This window comes from Mus pahari, unplaced genomic scaffold (assembly GCF_900095145.1).
Source record: "Mus pahari unplaced genomic scaffold, PAHARI_EIJ_v1.1 scaffold_9221_1, whole genome shotgun sequence".
Taxonomy (NCBI): domain Eukaryota; kingdom Metazoa; phylum Chordata; class Mammalia; order Rodentia; family Muridae; genus Mus; species Mus pahari.
This window is the reverse complement of record NW_018393950.1, coordinates 26,298-39,447: the sequence shown is the minus strand read 5'-3', so window position 1 is coordinate 39,447 and position 13,150 is coordinate 26,298. Positions and strand designations below refer to the sequence as shown.

Below are 13,150 nucleotides of genomic sequence, written 5' to 3'. Positions count from 1 at the left end.
TGAGTCACTTCTCCAGCCCTATCCTTTGTTGAACACAGATACAGTTGGAGTGATCAAGCGGGGAGGGCCCCTTGTGGGTGGTACCATCTCTGGGCTGGTATTCTTGGTTCTATAAGAAAGCAAGCTGAGCAAGCCAGTGGAAGCAAGCCAGTAAATAACATCCCTCCATGTCCTCTGCATCAGATCCTGCTTCCTGACCTGCTTGAGTTCCAGTCCTGACTTCCTTGGTGATCAACAGCAGTATGGAAGTATAAGCTGAATAAACCTTTTCCTCCCCAACTTGCTTCTTGCTCATGATATTTGTTCAGAAATAGAAACCCTGACTAAGACAGTGAGGTAACTCTGTCACAAAAGAACAAACATGGTATGTACTCACTGATAACTGGATATTAGCCCAAAAGTTTGGAATACCCAAGATACAATTCACAGACCATATGAGGCCTAAGAAGTAAGACCAAAATGTGAATGCTTCAGTCCTTAGAATGGGGAACAAAATAACCAGAGAAGAAAATATAGAGACAAAGTGTGGAGCAAAGATTGAAGGAAAGGCCATCTAGAGACTTTCTAAACTGGGGATCCATCCCATATACAGTCACCAAACCCAGCCATTATTGTGGATGCCAAGAAATGCTTCCTGACAATGAAATGCAGTCTGATATAGCTGTTTCCTGAGAGGCTCTTTCAGAGTCTCACAAATACAGATGTGGATGTTCACAGCCAACCATAGGTCTGAGCATGGAATCCCAAATGCAGGAGTTAGAGAAAGGTCTGAAGGAGCTGAAGGGGTTTGCATCCTATAGGAAAAGTATCAATATCAACCAACCAGACCCCCAGATCTCTCAGAAACTTAATCACCATCCAAAGAGTACACATGGATGGACCCATGCCTCCAGCCACATATGAAGCAGAAAATGACCTTGTCAGTCATCAATGGAAGGAGAGGCCCTTGATCACCTGAAGGGTCCATGATCCAGTGTAGGGGAATGCCAGGACCAGGAAGTGGGGAATGGATGATTTTCTATACAGATACCATGTACTAAATTTATATCATGAGTGGGTAAACTAAATAGGCCCATATCACCTTAGGAAATAGAATAAGTCATGAAAAACCTTCCAGCAAAAAATAGCCCCAGGCCAGGTGCCTTAAGTGTAGAATTTGTCCAGACATTTGGTTGCAGGAAATAATAAAAAACAAATCTGCTAACACTCTGCAGGGCCAGACCATGCTACCGCACTCCTGCTGCTGCCACAGTTGCCACCACTAACTCTCTGGAGCTAGCCCCCACAGCCTCTTGCTCTCTTGTCCAGAGATACACTAGTTCCCTCTCTGCTATAATTCCCTGTAACTGGTGATCTCACACTCCAATAATCAAATAGACTTGGTAAATTAACTTAATGAAAATGGTAATCCTACCTAAAGCAATCTAGAGATTCAACACAATCCCCATCAAAATAACCAACACAATTCTTCAAAGACATGGAAAAAACAATTCTCAAATTCATCTGTAAAAAGTAAAAAAAAACCAGAATAGTGAAAACAATTCTTGACAATAAAAAAAACTTCTGGGGGAATCACCATTCCTGACCTCAAGCTATACTACAGAGAAACAGTAATTAAAATTGCATGGTATTGATACAGATACAGATACGGATATGGATATGGATACAGATACAGATACGGGTACGGGTACGGGTACGGGTACAGGTATGGGTACGGGTATGGGTACAGGTATGGATACAGATACAGATACAAAGGTGGATCAATGGAATAGAATAGAAGACCCAGAAATAAAACCACACATTTGATCTTTGACAAAGAAGCCAAAAATATACAATGAAAAAAAAAAAGCATCTTCAATAGATGGTCCTGGTCTATCTGGGAATCTGTATGTAGAAAAATTAAATTGTATCCATATTTGTTACTTTGGATAAAGCTCATGCCCAAGTGATCAAGGACCTCAACATTAAGCCAGATACAGTGAATCTAATAGAAGAGAAAGTGGAGATGGGCATCAAACTCATTGGCATAGGGGGAAATTTCATAAACAGAACTCCATTGGCTCAGGAAACAAAGATCAAGAATTGATAAATGGGACCTCATGAAACTGGAAAGCTTCTGTAAGGCAAAGGACATAGGCAAGAGGACAAATTGGCAACCTACAAATTGGGAAAAATTCTTCACTAACCCCACATTCAGGAGAGGGCTGATATCCCAAATATATAAACAATTCAAGAAGCCAACCACCAAGAAACCAAACAACTCTATCAAGAAATGGGTATAGAACTAAACAGTGAATTCACAACAAAGTGAATTCACTAATGGCTGAGAAACACCTAAAGAAATGTTCAAAGTTCTTAGTGATCAGGGAAAGGCAAATCAAACAACCCTGAGATTCCACCTGACACCAATCAGAAGAGCTAAGTTCAAAAACTCAGGTGACAGCAGATGCTAGTAAGGTTGTGTAGAAAGAGGAGCACTCCTCCATTGCTGGTGGGATTGCAAACTGGTAGGACCACTTTGGAAATCAATCTGGAGGTTCCTCAGAAAATTGAAAATAGATATACCTGAAGACCCAGCTATACCACTCGTGAGCATATACCCGAAAGATGCTCCACCATGCCACAGGCCCTTGTGTTCCCCTATATTCATAGCAGCCTCAATTATGATAACCAGTAGCTGGCAACAACCCAGATGTTCCACAACAGAAGGACGGATACAAAAAAATGTGGTTCATTTACACAATGGAATACTACTCAGCTATTAACAAGAAGGACATAATGAGTATTGCATGCAAAAGGATGGAACTATAAAATATCCTGAGTGAGGTAACTCAGACTCAAAACCATATGGATGTTATATACTCACTACTAAGTGGATATTAGCAAAAAATACAGAATTCCCAGGCTACAAAACTCAAGAAGGCTAACAAGTCAAAGGGACCAAGTAAGAATTCCTCAGTCCCACTTGGTGTGGGGGGGGGGGTGGAGAAAGCAATCACATTAGTTGAGAGGGACCTGGTTGGGAAAGGAAATAGGTAGCCAGGCGTGGTGACGAACACCGGGAAAGGAAATAGGGAAAGGAAAGAGGGAAGATAATCAGGTATTGGGGGATCAGGACTGAAGCCCTGTGGACGAGCAGAAAGAATCAAAATAGGTAACTTTAGGAAGTAGGGCGACCCCCTAGCATGTACCAGAGACCTGGGAGGTGAGACACACTCAAACCTCAAAGATAGGTACATTAGATGAAATTCCCTGCAGAGAGGATGGGTTGCTTGTATAGCCGACCTCCGGTAGGAAAGCAGGGTAGTAAGTGGAGAGATGTGGTTGCCTTCTAATAGTCAAAATCTCTCACCCAGAATTGCAAGTATTTGAAAGAACTGAAGGAATGAAAATGGAGAAGAGGCTAAGGATGAGGAGGTTCAGTGACAGGCCCAAATTGAGATGGAGCTCCTGAGAAGACCCCAAGACCTAACACTGTTGCTGGTGCTGTGGTGTTATGAAGAGCATCCTATCATGATGGCCCTACAAAAGACCCAACCAGCAGCTGAAAGTGTCAGATGCAGATATTTACAACCAACCAGTAGAGAGAAGTTTGTGACCCCCGTGATTGAAATAGGGAAAAGTGGGAAGAAGATGAGGAGGAGGGTGATGCTGTAAGAAGACCAGCAGTCTCAATTAACCTGGATCCCTGGGTTCTGTCAGACACTGAGCCACCAACCCAGCAGCATACTCCAGCTGATATGAGGCCCCAAATACTATACAGCAGAGGACTGCTGGGTCTGGAGTCAGTCAGAGAAGATTCACCTAGTCCATGAGAGACATGGTGTCCCAGGGTGAGGGGAGGTTTGGTAGGGTTGGGGTAGGATGGAGACATCCTCTTTATGATGTGCTACTGGGGGGAGGAGGTATGGAATGTGAAACAATCAGGAGGTGGTCTAGGAGTGGAATAAAGTCTGGACTGTAAAAAAAAAAAAAGGATTTAACAATAAAAGACTCCACTTCATTTAGTGTGTACATTACGAGCAAAACCATAATGTAGATCAAAATATTAGAAATCAAATTTAATGCTTCATCTGTGTCACTCACTGTAGACTAGCCAATTTACATAAATTAGCATAACAGTTATACATCAATGTTGTTGCAATGCAATCAAAAACAGGACTGTTTCAAAACAAATACCAACTAGATATGAATGAAAAGTATCAGATATGTACTAACATTAGTGTACTGGATAGCTTTGTGTCAACTTGACACAGCTGGAATTATCACAGAGAAAGGAGCTTCAGTTGGGGTAATGCCTCCATGAGATCCAGCTGTAAGGCATTTTCTCAATTAGTGATCAAGTGGGGAGGGCCCCTTGTGGGTGGTGCCATCTCTGGGCTGGCAGTCTTGGGTTCTATAAGAGAGTGGACTGAGCAAGCCAGTGGAGGCAAGCCAGTAAAGAACATCCCTCCATGGCCTCTGCATCAGCTCCTGCTTTCTGACCTGCTTGAGTTCCAGTCCTGCATCCTTTGGTGATCAACAGCAGTATGGAAATGTAAGCCGAATAAACCCTTTCCTCCCCAACTTGCTTCTTGGTCATGATGTTTGTGCAGGAATAGGAACCCTGACTAAGACAATTAGCAATAAAATTATTTCTCATAAATAACACCTAAATTCATTCATTCCTTTGAGTAAAATGTATGAAATTGTCCTCAATTATCTTAATGAGGTGTGAACAAACATCAGCAAAAGAAACAGTTCATCAAATGGTACTGACTGCCAGGGAGTGATTATTAGGTAAGAGATCAGAATAAAAACTCAGTGAAGCTGGGCAGAGGTGGCGCATGCCTTTAATCCCAGCACTTGGGAGGCAGAGGCAGACGGATTTCTGAGTTTGAGACCAGCCAGGTCTACAAAGTGATTTCCAGGACAGCCAGGGCTACACAGAGAAACCCTGTTCCAAAAAAAAAAAAAAAAACAAACCTCAGAAAACTGCAGGACCCAGAGGAGTATTCATTGACTGACAGCACGTAAAGTTTCTTACATTTCATTATGCTTAGATATATCAATGTGATCTTTTAAAAGGACCCAAAGAAAGAACTGTACATTTGTTAGAGATTATTCTCTCAAACAAAAAGATTTCTACACTGCAAAATACCCTAATGAACCATTTACATGGATGAATATCATGCACAAATTAACATTTAATAGACAACACACTTTTTATGAAAATCAGTGAATTTTGTGAAATGGTGTGTCAACCTTTCACCAAATGAGTTCAAAATTTAAAACAGGAGCCAAGAGTTTTACCATAAAAGCCTTAAGTGATGACTAGACTAGAATATTTTTTAAGGAATAATTTCTGAAAGATTGATACATGTGCTGTGGTTAATAGTTTTTCATTTAAATTAAAAATTTACAAAAACAAATGATTAAGACTGCACATTTTATTAAGTTTATGTTTATTTTATAGGTGTACACTGTATGTACATGAGAGACCAACAAATATTTATTTCATTTTCACAATTTGTAGAAAATTCTCCTTCATTCTCTTAAACACGGCTTCATTTTTTTAAAAAGTATTTTTGACAAACATGTATACACACACACACACACACACACACACACACACCATGTTACTTTTTATGTGGTAAACATTTTTTCTAGCACATTTTATCATTGAACATTAATATGAAATATATTAATTTATAATTATCCATGAGATACATTGTATTTTAATACATTAGATTACTTTAATACAGCTGTCTTCTCTGAAAGTCTTTTAAAAATTATGGGAAATTCTCAATTTTTCCTTTCCTTTATTGATATGCATATGTTAGCATGAATCTCTTTTAGGTGGCTTCATTGCTGAAAATGAGGTTATTTACTAACCCTGTTGGAGAACTGGTGAATGTGAACCATAGGGAAAATCAGTTTGCAGAGTATGACGTTTTCATCCTTTGGAATTTTCCACAAGGCCTGGGACTAAAAGTAAAAATAGGAAGCTATTTTCCTTGCTTCCCACAGAGCCAAAAAGCTTCATATATCTGAAGACCTGGAGTGGGCCACAGGAGGAACATCAGTGGGTATACCACAATTTTTACATTTTTTCAGGATGTCTAACTTTTAAAATATGAATCTTTGAAATAATAGATCTGTAGTTAAGACCAGTTGCTACTCTTGCAAATGACCATCCACAGTTAAAATCACCAAAATTTGAAAATTCACAATTTCTTGAAAATGTGGTCACAGGGATCAAATGCCTCTGGATTCCATGTTAAAATGCACCCACATGCCCATTAACCCAACACTACATGAATGTATTTTTCAAATTTAAAGATATATATATATGTGTATATATATATATATATATATATATATATATATATATATATCTTTATGCATGTGTATATAATAGAATTTTATTATATATACATGTGTATGTGTGTATATATAATAGAATTTTATTATATATACATATATAATATATTATATACACTACATATAATATAATATATACATAATATATTATATGTTATATTATATATGTATTATATTATATATAGAGAGAGAGAAAATAGAATTTTGTAACTATATAGACACCATGAAAATTTCTGATTCTATGTGAAAATATTTATAGCCTAATTAAGTATTCCATGTATTAATTAACAAAAATCTTTCTCGATATTCAAGGTTTACTTTTTAATTTATATATTTTTTGTTAATTATTTTGTTTACTTACATTTCAAATGTTATCCTGCTTCCCAGTTTCCCCTCTTCTGTGGAGTATTGCCTTATCTGGCATCAGTGGGAGAGGAGGACCTTGATCTTCCAGCTACTTGATGCCCCAGCATAGGAGAATGCTAACGCAGGAGTGGGAGGGTGAGTAGGGAAGCTCCCTCATAAAATCAGGGGAAAAGGGGGAAGGTATACAGGGTTCAAGGTTTTCTTTTAAACTTAGGAAAGCTTCATTAATTTCATGAGGGTCTTATATAACATATTTTGTTCATCTTCATCAAACAACTCTTTCCTGATTTTCCCTACCTCTTTTCTCCATACACCTCAGTATTCTATTTTATTTATGAATCATGAGAGAAAAACTGATGCCACATAAATATACCTTTGGGATTAATCAGTTTAGGAAGGAAAAATTTTTTATTGCTACAACTTAAATGTTACATATATAATATTATATAATGTAGTAAATGTTGTGTGACATTCAATGCACTGCAGGGTAATACAAAATAATGATGTACCTGAAATAGTTAATTAATACTAATTATCAGAGAAATACTTATACCATATCTTTTAATATCCCATATATCAATCTATGGATCATTATGCATATAATATATACATGAAACACACTCATACACACATCATATTATATTTATTCACTGCCTTGGGTTCCTTCCTCCATATGTAGTGTGACATGCACTGCTGGATTCAGGAAAATTTATCCAAAAGAAAGAGCACACTGCTGTTTGATTGTGTTCAGTGCCCATAAAATGAAGTTTCTAATAAAACAGGTACATGCTTGCAAGCAGAAGAAAAGTTGCTGAATTCAAATACCTTCTCTCTCCAAACTAGAAATATGATATGGCCTAAATGAAAACTGAAGACCTAAAATCTCCATGTTTCAGAACTTAATCAGTTAAATAGTCAACAATTTTTGGACCTAGCAAATTACTTGCAACAACATATTTCTCTCACAATATGATGGTTACTGATTTTATATTACATAGAAAATATTTAGAGGGACATACATGTGTAACAATTTTTTAAACAAAAAATTTATTCATAATCTTTGCATATGTTTATTTTTCCTTGATTCTTTATACAAAGAAACTCAAATATATCATCAGTCCATGATCTTTCTCTCTATCACACAGCTTAGTCCCTGACAAAGACCAGATGCTTAGGGTAACGGTTGTTTAATGAAATATATTTTAAGAGCTTAGATGGCTTAAAGTATTAAGAATTTCCTGTCAAAGAATTAGAAGAAGAGTGAAGATTTCAAGAATGCAACGAAAGATGGGATAGTGCTTATCATCAACCACAGCCTAGCTAAGGAAAGAGGGATGAATGTTAACATCCATAACATTCATGCCATATAGCTTGGAATATGTAGTTGGGAAAAAAGAGATCTTACCACAATGAGAGGGACATGTATATGTCTATGAGACATACAGCTTCAAGAATGAACGTATTCCTTTATGCAAACAGAATTTGCATGAGGAATTCTTTGTTCTAGTACCTATGTGTAGATACAGGCAAAGGACACAACTCTCAAAGAAAACGAAGTACATAATGTATTTCATCAACTGGCATCAATACCTATGTCTGCACACTAGTGAGCAGTGAATTTGTGATTTGATGAATTAAATAATCTGAGATTATGCATATTATTATTCATTATTGGGTGTCAGGTGCAGGGAAATGGGGGGAACATGTGTGCCTCTAGGGCTCTGGGGCTCTAGGCGGGAAGACTTGGAGGACTACCTCATACTCTCCATGCCACCTGGGTGGACATCTGACTGTGGGAAGCCAAGGTATCTTAGTCCACGGTGGGGGGTTGAGAGGGAGCATTCCAGGGTCTCTGGTCCTCACAGAGCCCAGAGATGACAGGTTCTTAGTCTCAGATATCCCAAAAGCCACTGTATGTCTCAGAAGAGCTGAGAACAAAGTGAGGGCCCTGGGGGCAGCTCAGTCAGCCCCAGGGTCAAAGGGAGAAGAGGGGAGGGGGAGAGAAGTTGCTGGGTAGTTCCCATGTGGGAAAAAATCCTTGGTCCAGTCTGGTGGTTGAAAAATGCTGGGAGGCCTTTCTGCAGGAGATTAGACTCTTTAGGGGAATGCCTATTCCATTATTCTAACACTACGGGTCTTGAGCAGAGATGGTCCATGGTTTTAAAGCTTTATTGTAGAAAACAGAGAGAGAGAAATAAAACACAGAGAAGTAGGGCAGCAATGGCCAAGTGGAGAGAGTAGAGAAGAAGAGGAAAGAAAGAGGGCAAAGGGAAGAGGCAAGAGAGGCAAGAGAGAGGAGGGGCCAAGCAGCCCCTTTTACAGTGAGCTGGGCTACCTTACTGTTGCAGGGTAACTGTGGGGAGGAAAATACATCGCTATCGTCAGGTAACTGTGAGGGTGGAGTCTAGTCAGAATACCAGGAGCTTGGGACACTGTCTATGTGACTGATAGTCACAGGATTATGGAGCTAGGGGCTCAATGGTGTCAGGATCTTGTGTCTCCAAATGTAGCTCATTCTTTTGTCTCTTGTAGAGTTTTCTACTAGTTCTCTGGAGTAAGCATTGCTCAATCAGAACATAGGCTGTCTTCATGGTCCAACAATTCATCATATTTTTCTTTCTTTTTTAGTTTAAAATTTTTTTTCTATTTCATTCCCTGTGATGGTGTTTTATTCCATCACAAAGCATAGGTTATTAGAGAACAATCTTAAATCAGTAGTCCCTACAGCAAAAAGTAAAAGAATAGATGCTCAATACAAAATTATTTTTTGCTATATCCTCTGAATAATACAAATACACAATTATTAACTACATAATTATGATATCTTATAAGGGTCTATTGTTCTCCAGTAGATATGGAACAGTGTGTGAGGTGTCCAGATGATAAATATGCCAACTTAGAGCAAACTCACTGCCTCCAAAGTGCTGTGTCAATTTTGTCTTATGAAGATCCACTAGGGATAGTTCTAGGCTGCATGGCACTGTCCTTGTCAGCCATCACAATTCTAATACTAGTCACTTTTGTGAAGTACAAGGATACTCCCACTGTGAAGGCCAATAACCACATTCTCAGCTACATCCTGCTCATCTCTCTCATATTGTGCTTTCTCTGTCCATTGCTCTTCATTGGACATCTGAACCAGGCTACCTGCATCCTGCAGCTGACATCTGGAATAGTTTTTCACTGTGGCTATGTCTACAGTGTTGGCCAAAACAATAACTGTGGTCATGGCTTTCAAGCTCACTACTCCAGGAGGAAAGATGAGAGAGATCATGATAACAGGGGCACTTAACTAGGTCATCCTCATTTGTACCCTAATCCAACTAGTTCTCTGTGGAGTTTGGTTGGTAACATCTCCTCCCTTTATTGACAGAGATATACAATCTGAACATAAGAAGATCTTCATTCTTTGCAACAAAGGCTCTGTCATTGTCTTCCACTTTGTCCTGGGATACTTGGGTTCCTTAGTTCTTGGAAGCTTCACTGTGGCTTTCCTGACAGATTCAAGGAAGCCAAGTTCCTAACTTTCAGTATGCTGGTGTTCTGTAGTGTGTGGATCACCTTCCTCCCTGTCTACCACAGTGCCAAGGAGAAGGTCATGGTGGTTGTGGAGGTCTTCTCCATCTTGGCTTCTAGTGCAGGGTAGCTCGGGTTTATCTTTGTCCCAAAGTGTTATAATATTTTAGTTAGACCAGATTCAAATTATATACAGAACTACAAAGGTAAATTGCTTTATTGAAACATTCAATAAATGCTTCAGGGTGGGGTGAGATTGAACAGAGGGGCGGTGTCACAGCAAAAAAGGGGCAGTATGGGGAGAGAATGACCAGAGGGCAGTGGCCACAGCTGCTAAGAATGGCAGAGTGAAAATGACAAGGGAGGCAGAGCCACAGCTGCTGTGGCATGGGGTAGGGGTGAGAGTGACCAGAGGGGTGGGGTCGCAGGAACTGAGGAAGCAGAATACAGAAAACATTCACAAAAAAATTTTTTTAGTATTTTACTTAGGTGTATGTTGGTGCAGTAGGTACACAAGTGCTTGTATGTGAATACAAGTGAATCTGCAAGTGAAAGGCATCCTGGGGTTAGGACACAGAATCAGAAGTGGAAAAAACTGACATGGATAGAGTAACAGAACTCAGATATTCAGCATGGGCAGAACATTCTCTACACAGCTGACACAATATTCCCAGACCCTTAAAAATCTTAATTAATTCTTGCTTTGCATGAATGCACTTTTATAGAGAAAAGGAAATAAAACTCTAGAAACACAATATCATTCTCTGTAAATATTCCACAATTCAGTGAAATTGCAACAATGTGTCTCTTTTTATCTTTCTCTTTATTTATTTAATTGTTTTTACATTCCAGATTTTATTCCACACCCCCCATCCACCCTCCAAATGTTCCACATCCCATACCTCCTCTGCTATATCCACTTCAGTAATGACTTGCTTGGCAGGCCTAAAAGCTTGGAATCAGTCAGGAGGCAAAGAGTTTCTAGGAAACTTAACCTCCTGGAACCTTGGCATTCCCATAGCTAGAATGCCCCAGATTTGTCCCTACAATACTGTGGAGGGTCTTGCATGCTTTCTTACACTATTTTACTGGATAAGCCTTAGAAGTCTCAGGGCAGGCTTAGCAAAAGTATACCTAGAATCTTCATTACAGTCAGGTATTGCAAACTACAATGCATATTAGAAGAAAGTTGGTAAATACAAATGGAGATTCTCTACAGATACTTAAAAGAACAGCCAAGTTACTCTCATATGCAAGAATTTACCCAGGCCTAGGAAACAGGGGGGGTTGTGGTATTGCATTATTCATGATAAGGTCTGCTAGAGCAGAACCCCCTGGTGCTAGCTTTCACAAGGTTCAAAGGAGTAGCATAAATTGTGACTAGGGTGTGAAATCCTTACCTGTCATTAGCTGACTCTAGGCAGGGCTGTTTTATCTTTACTGTAAACATTGCCTGGTTCCTGTCAGTCCTTTGTAGGCATTCCTTTGTCTTGTGTCAGATACTTTAATGTACCTTGCCTGCTGTGACACCTTACTCCTTTGTTTTCTGTATTATATAAGACTGGTGTTTGCTTTGTGAAAAATTACATCCAGATTCAGTACTCCCTTATGTCTATGTCCGTTTGTCATTTTTCACCAACTCCATGCCCACCTGTCTGGAACCTTGATTCCACACTGATTGAGAGAGGCTGACTGAGCCTGGTCTGTGGCACTCCTGCACACCTTGCTCTCTCCACAAAGACATCCTCATCCCCCACCTCCACCCCACCTGACCTCTAAACTCCCTGGGACCTCCAGTTTCTTGGGGGTTAGGTGTACCTTCTCAAATTGAGCACAGACCCAACTGTCCTCTGCTATATGTGTGTTGGGGGCTTCATACCAGCTGATGCATGCTGCCTGTTTGGTGGTCCAATGTTTGAAATATCTTGGGTGTCCAGATTTAATTAATCTGTTGGTCCTCCTACAGGGCTGCCCTCCTCCTCAGCTTCTTTCAGCCTTTCCCTAATTCAACCACAGGGGTCAGCAGCTTCTGTCCATTTGGTTGGGTGCAAATATCTGCTTCTGACTCTTTCAGCTGATTGTTGGGTCTTTAGGCACATTTCTTACACTTGTTACAGTGGGGATTACACCTAATGAATGGGATAATATTGCTGAACACATACATTCTGTGTTACCACTCTTGCTTGATTGTTGTTGGTTTTTCTTGACATGGTGATTAACTGTAGTGGCTATTCCTGGTTGTCAACTTGACTATATTTGAAATGAACTACAATCCAGAATTGGAAGGCTCACCAGTGGACCTAATCTGGAGACTGGGAGATAGAAGTTTCTGATCTGGATCTTGGTATGGAGATCTTGAGACACAGTGGTGATTGAATCCAGAAGATTAAGACAGGGAGATCTCCGAGTCCAAGGTCATCTGGGATTAAAGGTGTGGTGACACACACCTTTAATCTGGGCTACACCTTCTGCTGGGGACCATATAAGGACATTGGAAGAAGGGAGTCTGGCTCTCGCTCTTTCGCCTTCTTGCGGTGTGGGACTCAGCAACTGCTAGATCCTTGGACTTCCATTCACAGCTACTACTGAACCATTGTTGGGATTTGGACTGCAGACTGTAAGTCATCAATAAATTCCTTTACTATATAGAGACTATCTGCAAGTTCTGTGACTCTAGAGAACCNTGACTAATACAGAAGTTGGTACCAGGAGTGGTTCTAGAGGAACAGAAATATAAGGATGAATCTTTTAAAATACTGGAATTGGCTTGTTGATCCAACTTCAACCACTGAAACCTCTCAAGATCCTTCCTCAGGGGAACCTGGCCACCCCTTCATTCAAGGGGTTCTGGATCTGCAAACTGGCTCAAATCCTGCTTGTGGACGTTGTACATCGTGGTGCGCAC

General features: G+C 39.8%; 1 pseudogene; it reads left to right on the top strand.

Annotated features, from left to right (window-relative positions):
• The window catches only part of LOC110315817, a 14,411-nt pseudogene extending 4,046 nt beyond the window's left edge, over positions 1 to 10,365 (top strand).
• The last annotated feature ends 2,785 nt before the right edge of the window (positions 10,366 to 13,150 follow it).